General features: G+C 52.1%; 4 non-coding genes across 4 annotated transcripts; all 4 read right to left on the reverse strand.

The window, feature by feature from the left end:
- Window positions 1-1,024: 1,024 nt before the first annotated feature.
- Window positions 1,025-1,116, reverse strand: LOC147349863 (small nucleolar RNA SNORD116). The gene has a single exon (XR_015150690.1). It is a non-coding gene; the product is annotated as a small nucleolar RNA SNORD116 (small nucleolar RNA).
- Window positions 1,117-3,477: 2,361 nt separating this feature from the next.
- Window positions 3,478-3,569, reverse strand: LOC147349864 (small nucleolar RNA SNORD116). The gene has a single exon (XR_015150691.1). It is a non-coding gene; the product is annotated as a small nucleolar RNA SNORD116 (small nucleolar RNA).
- A 2,361-nt stretch (window positions 3,570-5,930) lies between these two features.
- LOC147349865 (small nucleolar RNA SNORD116) lies at window positions 5,931-6,022 on the reverse strand. Its single transcript, XR_015150692.1, has one exon. It is a non-coding gene; the product is annotated as a small nucleolar RNA SNORD116 (small nucleolar RNA).
- Window positions 6,023-8,383: 2,361 nt separating this feature from the next.
- Window positions 8,384-8,475, reverse strand: LOC147349866 (small nucleolar RNA SNORD116). Its single transcript, XR_015150694.1, has one exon. It is a non-coding gene; the product is annotated as a small nucleolar RNA SNORD116 (small nucleolar RNA).
- Between the last annotated feature and the right edge of the window lie 386 nt (window positions 8,476-8,861).

Consider the following 8,861-nt stretch of genomic DNA (forward strand, 5'->3'; position numbering starts at 1 on the left):
TTACTAAACTTGGGCAAGGATAGGTGGGCTGGGAATAGAAATGACACTGGGATGTCTTGAGGCACAAATTCACTCCATGCACGTGGGGAGAACATGGCAAGATGGACAGAAAACATCCCCTCTGCTTCATATGACGCCCAGGCCAGGACAAGATAAGACACCACCTGGGGAACCACTTATGGCTCTGGAGGTCTGCAGCAAAGGAAACCAATCACGGGAGAGGCCAACTGTTCAATAGTCCATGAACCTATGAACCTGCCACCACAGTCCTTCCCCACTCTCACTCCAACCAAACCTGAAGGCAACCCAGAATTCAGGGAACCTGACTGACTTGCCGATCCATTCACCTGCCCATCCATCCATGGGTTCCACCACCACTTGAGGTACATTTCACGATCCCCAAGCTTTGCTCTCCCCCGACAACTGCCCACCTCAGAGCAATGTGCAGGTCCCTCCTGTTGACTCAGGACTTTCACCCTTGGAAATGCCCTAATGCATCTGCAAGGCTCACTCTCCCAACACTAGTGCCCACTCACATACCAACCAAAGAAACAATCAGACGAGGGGCCATCAGCTTGGCCCACCTCCTGGACACTCTGCCCAATGATCTCCTCTGACCATCAGGAGAAAACTATGCGGCATCCCGTCCCCCAGAAGAACATGACATAGAAACTTGTCCGAAGCCATGACTCCTTTCAGGACATGAGTGAAAACACTTTCAGGCAAAGGCAGTGTGGCTGACAAACTCAGTGGCAGTCCAGATACTCTCAAATGGCTTCCACTTCTCTGCTACCAACAGAATCATACATACCAGGAGACAAAAGCCTTGGTTAGCCTTATGTAACCAGAGATGACTCATGGTCCCTAGCCCTATCCCGAGGTTGGGAGGTCAGGGCATTTTCCTCATGGCTCATCTCCATACCACAAGAGGCCATCACCCTCAGCTTGCACACTTGGCTGCTCACGCCCCAGGGAGCAAATGAAATGTGACCCTGGCCCTTCGATCCACTGGAAATCACGTGCTGGACCTCAGTTCCGATGAGGAGACGGTAGTGATGGCTCACTCATTTTGTTCAGATTTCCAAGGAATGCATTTGTGGGAGTCATCATCGATCCAAGCACGTGTGCTCTAGGTGCTGCATGAGCAAAGTCGCCACCTCCATCCCAGGAAAGTCAGTGAGCTTGATCAGGTCAGCATTCAGGACTGTGCAGATTGCAGCCTTGGGGCAGCCAAGCTTCAGGCCCTGGGACCTTGCATGCCCCAGGGAAACCCCAGAAGGTGAGAGTGTGAATCCCATGCCCAGATCCCTGGAGCCAAACCACTAGGTCTCCTTGAAGAAAGGCTGCTTACCGCCATGGTTGTTCCATCTGTACACGCAAGGGCCACTTGTCCAGTTGTCTCTGGGGATTCATGATATTCATCTCGAGAGGCTGGCTATCACGGAATATGCGATGGGTAACCTGTTGCCAACAGTCTTCCATTTTGGGCCACTCAACCTGGCCTGGGGCAAGAAAACACATGTGTGAGGAAGAGCACCAGGTGTACTGGGGAAAGAGGCCAGGCCTCCGGGAGCACTGCCAATCATTCTGGCATCTACCATTCAATTGCTGCAAGAAGGTGTGCTGTGTAGGCAGCCAAACAGGGATGTGTTGGTGCACGGATACATTCAGAGTCAAGGGACCATCAGGACAAAGAATGCCAATCTGCCAACTGCCTGGTCTCAGGCCTGCAATTCCACTCCACGTACCGTCCTGGCCAACACAATTTAATGATGTCCCCCAAGAACCCCGAGACCCCCTCAGGTGAATGGGGCCCCCTTCACCTAATAGCCATTGACCTTCCAGGGAAACACACCCACTCTTGGCACCTACTCTGCTCACAATGGACTCACCAGCATGGGAAAGGATAAAAGGTACCTGAGGGCCTCCATGTCATTAAGCCCCTTCTCTGATATGCAGCATATCCATGAAAAATGGCTTTCAGCCCCATGACAAAAGGGCCCCGGTGGACTCAGCCTGGTTGACACATGAGCGTGCCTGCCTCCTGGTCAAAGCCATGCTAAAGCCCTTCCTTGAAAAACACGAAGAGCTACAGGCCATTGGAGCCATTCCAAAGCACAAAGATGCTGAGGCTCCACCCTTTAGAGCAACTGAGTCACTTGTCACGCCACCTCGTTCTTTTTGAGCCAGTAACATCACTGCCATGAGCCCAGACACAATATGAAACTCAGGTTGTTCACGACCATCCTGAAACACCAGTCATGACACCACGGAACTCAGCAAAGAGGCACAATGATTGAACTCACATAACACCTCTGGCTACAGATTCACAGAAGAGCACAGCCTTGCTGCTAAGCACCACACCAGAGAGCTTCTCCTGCCCTTAAAACTGTAGCCACTCATCTGACTCCCCTATTTCCACAGGGTCCCTGCCAGCTAATTTCTGGGAAGAGTTACTAAACTTGGGCAAGGATAGGTGGGCTGGGAATAGAAATGACACTGGGATGTCTTGAGGCACAAATTCACTCCATGCACGTGGGGAGAACATGGCAAGATGGACAGAAAACATCCCCTCTGCTTCATATGACGCCCAGGCCAGGACAAGATAAGACACCACCTGGGGAACCACTTATGGCTCTGGAGGTCTGCAGCAAAGGAAACCAATCACGGGAGAGGCCAACTGTTCAATAGTCCATGAACCTATGAACCTGCCACCACAGTCCTTCCCCACTCTCACTCCAACCAAACCTGAAGGCAACCCAGAATTCAGGGAACCTGACTGACTTGCCGATCCATTCACCTGCCCATCCATCCATGGGTTCCACCACCACTTGAGGTACATTTCACGATCCCCAAGCTTTGCTCTCCCCCGACAACTGCCCACCTCAGAGCAATGTGCAGGTCCCTCCTGTTGACTCAGGACTTTCACCCTTGGAAATGCCCTAATGCATCTGCAAGGCTCACTCTCCCAACACTAGTGCCCACTCACATACCAACCAAAGAAACAATCAGACGAGGGGCCATCAGCTTGGCCCACCTCCTGGACACTCTGCCCAATGATCTCCTCTGACCATCAGGAGAAAACTATGCGGCATCCCGTCCCCCAGAAGAACATGACATAGAAACTTGTCCGAAGCCATGACTCCTTTCAGGACATGAGTGAAAACACTTTCAGGCAAAGGCAGTGTGGCTGACAAACTCAGTGGCAGTCCAGATACTCTCAAATGGCTTCCACTTCTCTGCTACCAACAGAATCATACATACCAGGAGACAAAAGCCTTGGTTAGCCTTATGTAACCAGAGATGACTCATGGTCCCTAGCCATATCCCGAGGTTGGGAGGTCAGGGCATTTTCCTCATGGCTCATCTCCATACCACAAGAGGCCATCACCCTCAGCTTGCACACTTGGCTGCTCACGCCCCAGGGAGCAAATGAAATGTGACCCTGGCCCTTCGATCCACTGGAAATCACGTGCTGGACCTCAGTTCCGATGAGGAGACGGTAGTGATGGCTCACTCATTTTGTTCAGATTTCCAAGGAATGCATTTGTGGGAGTCATCATCGATCCAAGCACGTGTGCTCTAGGTGCTGCATGAGCAAAGTCACCATCTCCATCCCAGGAAAGTCAGTGAGCTTGATCAGGTCAGCATTCAGGACTGTGCAGATTGCAGCCTTGGGGCAGCCAAGCTTCAGGCCCTGGGACCTTGCATGCCCCGGGGAAACCCCAGAAGGTGAGAGTGTGAATCCCATGCCCAGATCCCTGGAGCCAAACCACTAGGTCTCCTTGAAGAAAGGCTGCTTACCGCCATGGTTGTTCCATCTGTACACGCAAGGGCCACTTGTCCAGTTGTCTCTGGGGATTCATGATATTCATCTCGAGAGGCTGGCTATCACGGAATATGCGATGGGTAACCTGTTGCCAACAGTCTTCCATTTTGGGCCACTCAACCTGGCCTGGGGCAAGAAAACACATGTGTGAGGAAGAGCACCAGGTGTACTGGGGAAAGAGGCCAGGCCTCCGGGAGCACTGCCAATCATTCTGGCATCTACCATTCAATTGCTGCAAGAAGGTGTGCTGTGTAGGCAGCCAAACAGGGATGTGTTGGTGCACGGATACATTCAGAGTCAAGGGACCATCAGGACAAAGAATGCCAATCTGCCAACTGCCTGGTCTCAGGCCTGCAATTCCACTCCACGTACCGTCCTGGCCAACACAATTTAATGATGTCCCCCAAGAACCCCGAGACCCCCTCAGGTGAATGGGGCCCCCTTCACCTAATAGCCATTGACCTTCCAGGGAAACACACCCACTCTTGGCACCTACTCTGCTCACAATGGACTCACCAGCATGGGAAAGGATAAAAGGTACCTGAGGGCCTCCATGTCATTAAGCCCCTTCTCTGATATGCAGCATATCCATGAAAAATGGCTTTCAGCCCCATGACAAAAGGGCCCCGGTGGACTCAGCCTGGTTGACACATGAGCGTGCCTGCCTCCTGGTCAAAGCCATGCTAAAGCCCTTCCTTGAAAAACACGAAGAGCTACAGGCCATTGGAGCCATTCCAAAGCACAAAGATGCTGAGGCTCCACCCTTTAGAGCAACTGAGTCACTTGTCACGCCACCTCGTTCTTTTTGAGCCAGTAACATCACTGCCATGAGCCCAGACACAATATGAAACTCAGGTTGTTCACGACCATCCTGAAACACCAGTCATGACACCACGGAACTCAGCAAAGAGGCACAATGATTGAACTCACATAACACCTCTGGCTACAGATTCACAGAAGAGCACAGCCTTGCTGCTAAGCACCACACCAGAGAGCTTCTCCTGCCCTTAAAACTGTAGCCACTCATCTGACTCCCCTATTTCCACAGGGTCCCTGCCAGCTAATTTCTGGGAAGAGTTACTAAACTTGGGCAAGGATAGGTGGGCTGGGAATAGAAATGACACTGGGATGTCTTGAGGCACAAATTCACTCCATGCACGTGGGGAGAACATGGCAAGATGGACAGAAAACATCCCCTCTGCTTCATATGACGCCCAGGCCAGGACAAGATAAGACACCACCTGGGGAACCACTTATGGCTCTGGAGGTCTGCAGCAAAGGAAACCAATCACGGGAGAGGCCAACTGTTCAATAGTCCATGAACCTATGAACCTGCCACCACAGTCCTTCCCCACTCTCACTCCAACCAAACCTGAAGGCAACCCAGAATTCAGGGAACCTGACTGACTTGCCGATCCATTCACCTGCCCATCCATCCATGGGTTCCACCACCACTTGAGGTACATTTCACGATCCCCAAGCTTTGCTCTCCCCCGACAACTGCCCACCTCAGAGCAATGTGCAGGTCCCTCCTGTTGACTCAGGACTTTCACCCTTGGAAATGCCCTAATGCATCTGCAAGGCTCACTCTCCCAACACTAGTGCCCACTCACATACCAACCAAAGAAACAATCAGACGAGGGGCCATCAGCTTGGCCCACCTCCTGGACACTCTGCCCAATGATCTCCTCTGACCATCAGGAGAAAACTATGCGGCATCCCGTCCCCCAGAAGAACATGACATAGAAACTTGTCCGAAGCCATGACTCCTTTCAGGACATGAGTGAAAACACTTTCAGGCAAAGGCAGTGTGGCTGACAAACTCAGTGGCAGTCCAGATACTCTCAAATGGCTTCCACTTCTCTGCTACCAACAGAATCATACATACCAGGAGACAAAAGCCTTGGTTAGCCTTATGTAACCAGAGATGACTCATGGTCCCTAGCCCTATCCCGAGGTTGGGAGGTCAGGGCATTTTCCTCATGGCTCATCTCCATACCACAAGAGGCCATCACCCTCAGCTTGCACACTTGGCTGCTCACGCCCCAGGGAGCAAATGAAATGTGACCCTGGCCCTTCGATCCACTGGAAATCACGTGCTGGACCTCAGTTCCGATGAGGAGACGGTAGTGATGGCTCACTCATTTTGTTCAGATTTCCAAGGAATGCATTTGTGGGAGTCATCATCGATCCAAGCACGTGTGCTCTAGGTGCTGCATGAGCAAAGTCGCCACCTCCATCCCAGGAAAGTCAGTGAGCTTGATCAGGTCAGCATTCAGGACTGTGCAGATTGCAGCCTTGGGGCAGCCAAGCTTCAGGCCCTGGGACCTTGCATGCCCCAGGGAAACCCCAGAAGGTGAGAGTGTGAATCCCATGCCCAGATCCCTGGAGCCAAACCACTAGGTCTCCTTGAAGAAAGGCTGCTTACCGCCATGGTTGTTCCATCTGTACACGCAAGGGCCACTTGTCCAGTTGTCTCTGGGGATTCATGATATTCATCTCGAGAGGCTGGCTATCACGGAATATGCGATGGGTAACCTGTTGCCAACAGTCTTCCATTTTGGGCCACTCAACCTGGCCTGGGGCAAGAAAACACATGTGTGAGGAAGAGCACCAGGTGTACTGGGGAAAGAGGCCAGGCCTCCGGGAGCACTGCCAATCATTCTGGCATCTACCATTCAATTGCTGCAAGAAGCTGTGCTGTGTAGGCAGCCAAACAGGGATGTGTTGGTGCACGGATACATTCAGAGTCAAGGGACCATCAGGACAAAGAATGCCAATCTGCCAACTGCCTGGTCTCAGGCCTGCAATTCCACTCCACGTACCGTCCTGGCCAACACAATTTAATGATGTCCCCCAAGAACCCCGAGACCCCCTCAGGTGAATGGGGCCCCCTTCACCTAATAGCCATTGACCTTCCAGGGAAACACACCCACTCTTGGCACCTACTCTGCTCACAATGGACTCACCAGCATGGGAAAGGATAAAAGGTACCTGAGGGCCTCCATGTCATTAAGCCCCTTCTCTGATATGCAGCATATCCATGAAAAATGGCTTTCAGCCCCATGACAAAAGGGCCCCGGTGGACTCAGCCTGGTTGACACATGAGCGTGCCTGCCTCCTGGTCAAAGCCATGCTAAAGCCCTTCCTTGAAAAACACGAAGAGCTACAGGCCATTGGAGCCATTCCAAAGCACAAAGATGCTGAGGCTCCACCCTTTAGAGCAACTGAGTCACTTGTCACGCCACCTCGTTCTTTTTGAGCCAGTAACATCACTGCCATGAGCCCAGACACAATATGAAACTCAGGTTGTTCACGACCATCCTGAAACACCAGTCATGACACCACGGAACTCAGCAAAGAGGCACAATGATTGAACTCACATAACACCTCTGGCTACAGATTCACAGAAGAGCACAGCCTTGCTGCTAAGCACCACACCAGAGAGCTTCTCCTGCCCTTAAAACTGTAGCCACTCATCTGACTCCCCTATTTCCACAGGGTCCCTGCCAGCTAATTTCTGGGAAGAGTTACTAAACTTGGGCAAGGATAGGTGGGCTGGGAATAGAAATGACACTGGGATGTCTTGAGGCACAAATTCACTCCATGCACGTGGGGAGAACATGGCAAGATGGACAGAAAACATCCCCTCTGCTTCATATGACGCCCAGGCCAGGACAAGATAAGACACCACCTGGGGAACCACTTATGGCTCTGGAGGTCTGCAGCAAAGGAAACCAATCACGGGAGAGGCCAACTGTTCAATAGTCCATGAACCTATGAACCTGCCACCACAGTCCTTCCCCACTCTCACTCCAACCAAACCTGAAGGCAACCCAGAATTCAGGGAACCTGACTGACTTGCCGATCCATTCACCTGCCCATCCATCCATGGGTTCCACCACCACTTGAGGTACATTTCACGATCCCCAAGCTTTGCTCTCCCCCGACAACTGCCCACCTCAGAGCAATGTGCAGGTCCCTCCTGTTGACTCAGGACTTTCACCCTTGGAAATGCCCTAATGCATCTGCAAGGCTCACTCTCCCAACACTAGTGCCCACTCACATACCAACCAAAGAAACAATCAGACGAGGGGCCATCAGCTTGGCCCACCTCCTGGACACTCTGCCCAATGATCTCCTCTGACCATCAGGAGAAAACTATGCGGCATCCCGTCCCCCAGAAGAACATGACATAGAAACTTGTCCGAAGCCATGACTCCTTTCAGGACATGAGTGAAAACACTTTCAGGCAAAGGCAGTGTGGCTGACAAACTCAGTGGCAGTCCAGATACTCTCAAATGGCTTCCACTTCTCTGCTACCAACAGAATCATACATACCAGGAGACAAAAGCCTTGGTTAGCCTTATGTAACCAGAGATGACTCATGGTCCCTAGCCCTATCCCGAGGTTGGGAGGTCAGGGCATTTTCCTCATGGCTCATCTCCATACCACAAGAGGCCATCACCCTCAGCTTGCACACTTGGCTGCTCACGCCCCAGGGAGCAAATGAAATGTGACCCTGGCCCTTCGATCCACTGGAAATCACGTGCTGGACCTCAGTTCCGATGAGGAGACGGTAGTGATGGCTCACTCATTTTGTTCAGATTTCCAAGGAATGCATTTGTGGGAGTCATCATCGATCCAAGCACGTGTGCTCTAGGTGCTGCATGAGCAAAGTCGCCACCTCCATCCCAGGGAGGCCAGTGAGCTTGATCAGGTCAGCATTCAGGACTGTGCAGATTGCAGCCTTGGGGCAGCCAAGCTTCAGGCCCTGGGACCTTGCATGCCCCAGGGAAACCCCAGAAGGTGAGAGTGTGAATCCCATGCCCAGATCCCTGGAGCCAAACCACTAGGTCTCCTTGAAGAAAGGCTGCTTACCGCCATGGTTGTTCCATCTGTACACGCAAGGGCCACTTGTCCAGTTGTCTCTGGGGATTCATGATATTCATCTCGAGAGGCTGGCTATCACGGAATATGCGATGGGTAACCTGTTGCCAACAGTCTTCCATTTTGGGCCACTCAACCTGGC

The sequence above is a fragment of the Bos grunniens genome, chromosome 21 (assembly GCF_055505025.1).
Source record: "Bos grunniens cultivar Pamir isolate PY7600 chromosome 21, Bosgru_T2T1.0, whole genome shotgun sequence".
NCBI lineage: Eukaryota > Metazoa > Chordata > Mammalia > Artiodactyla > Bovidae > Bos > Bos grunniens.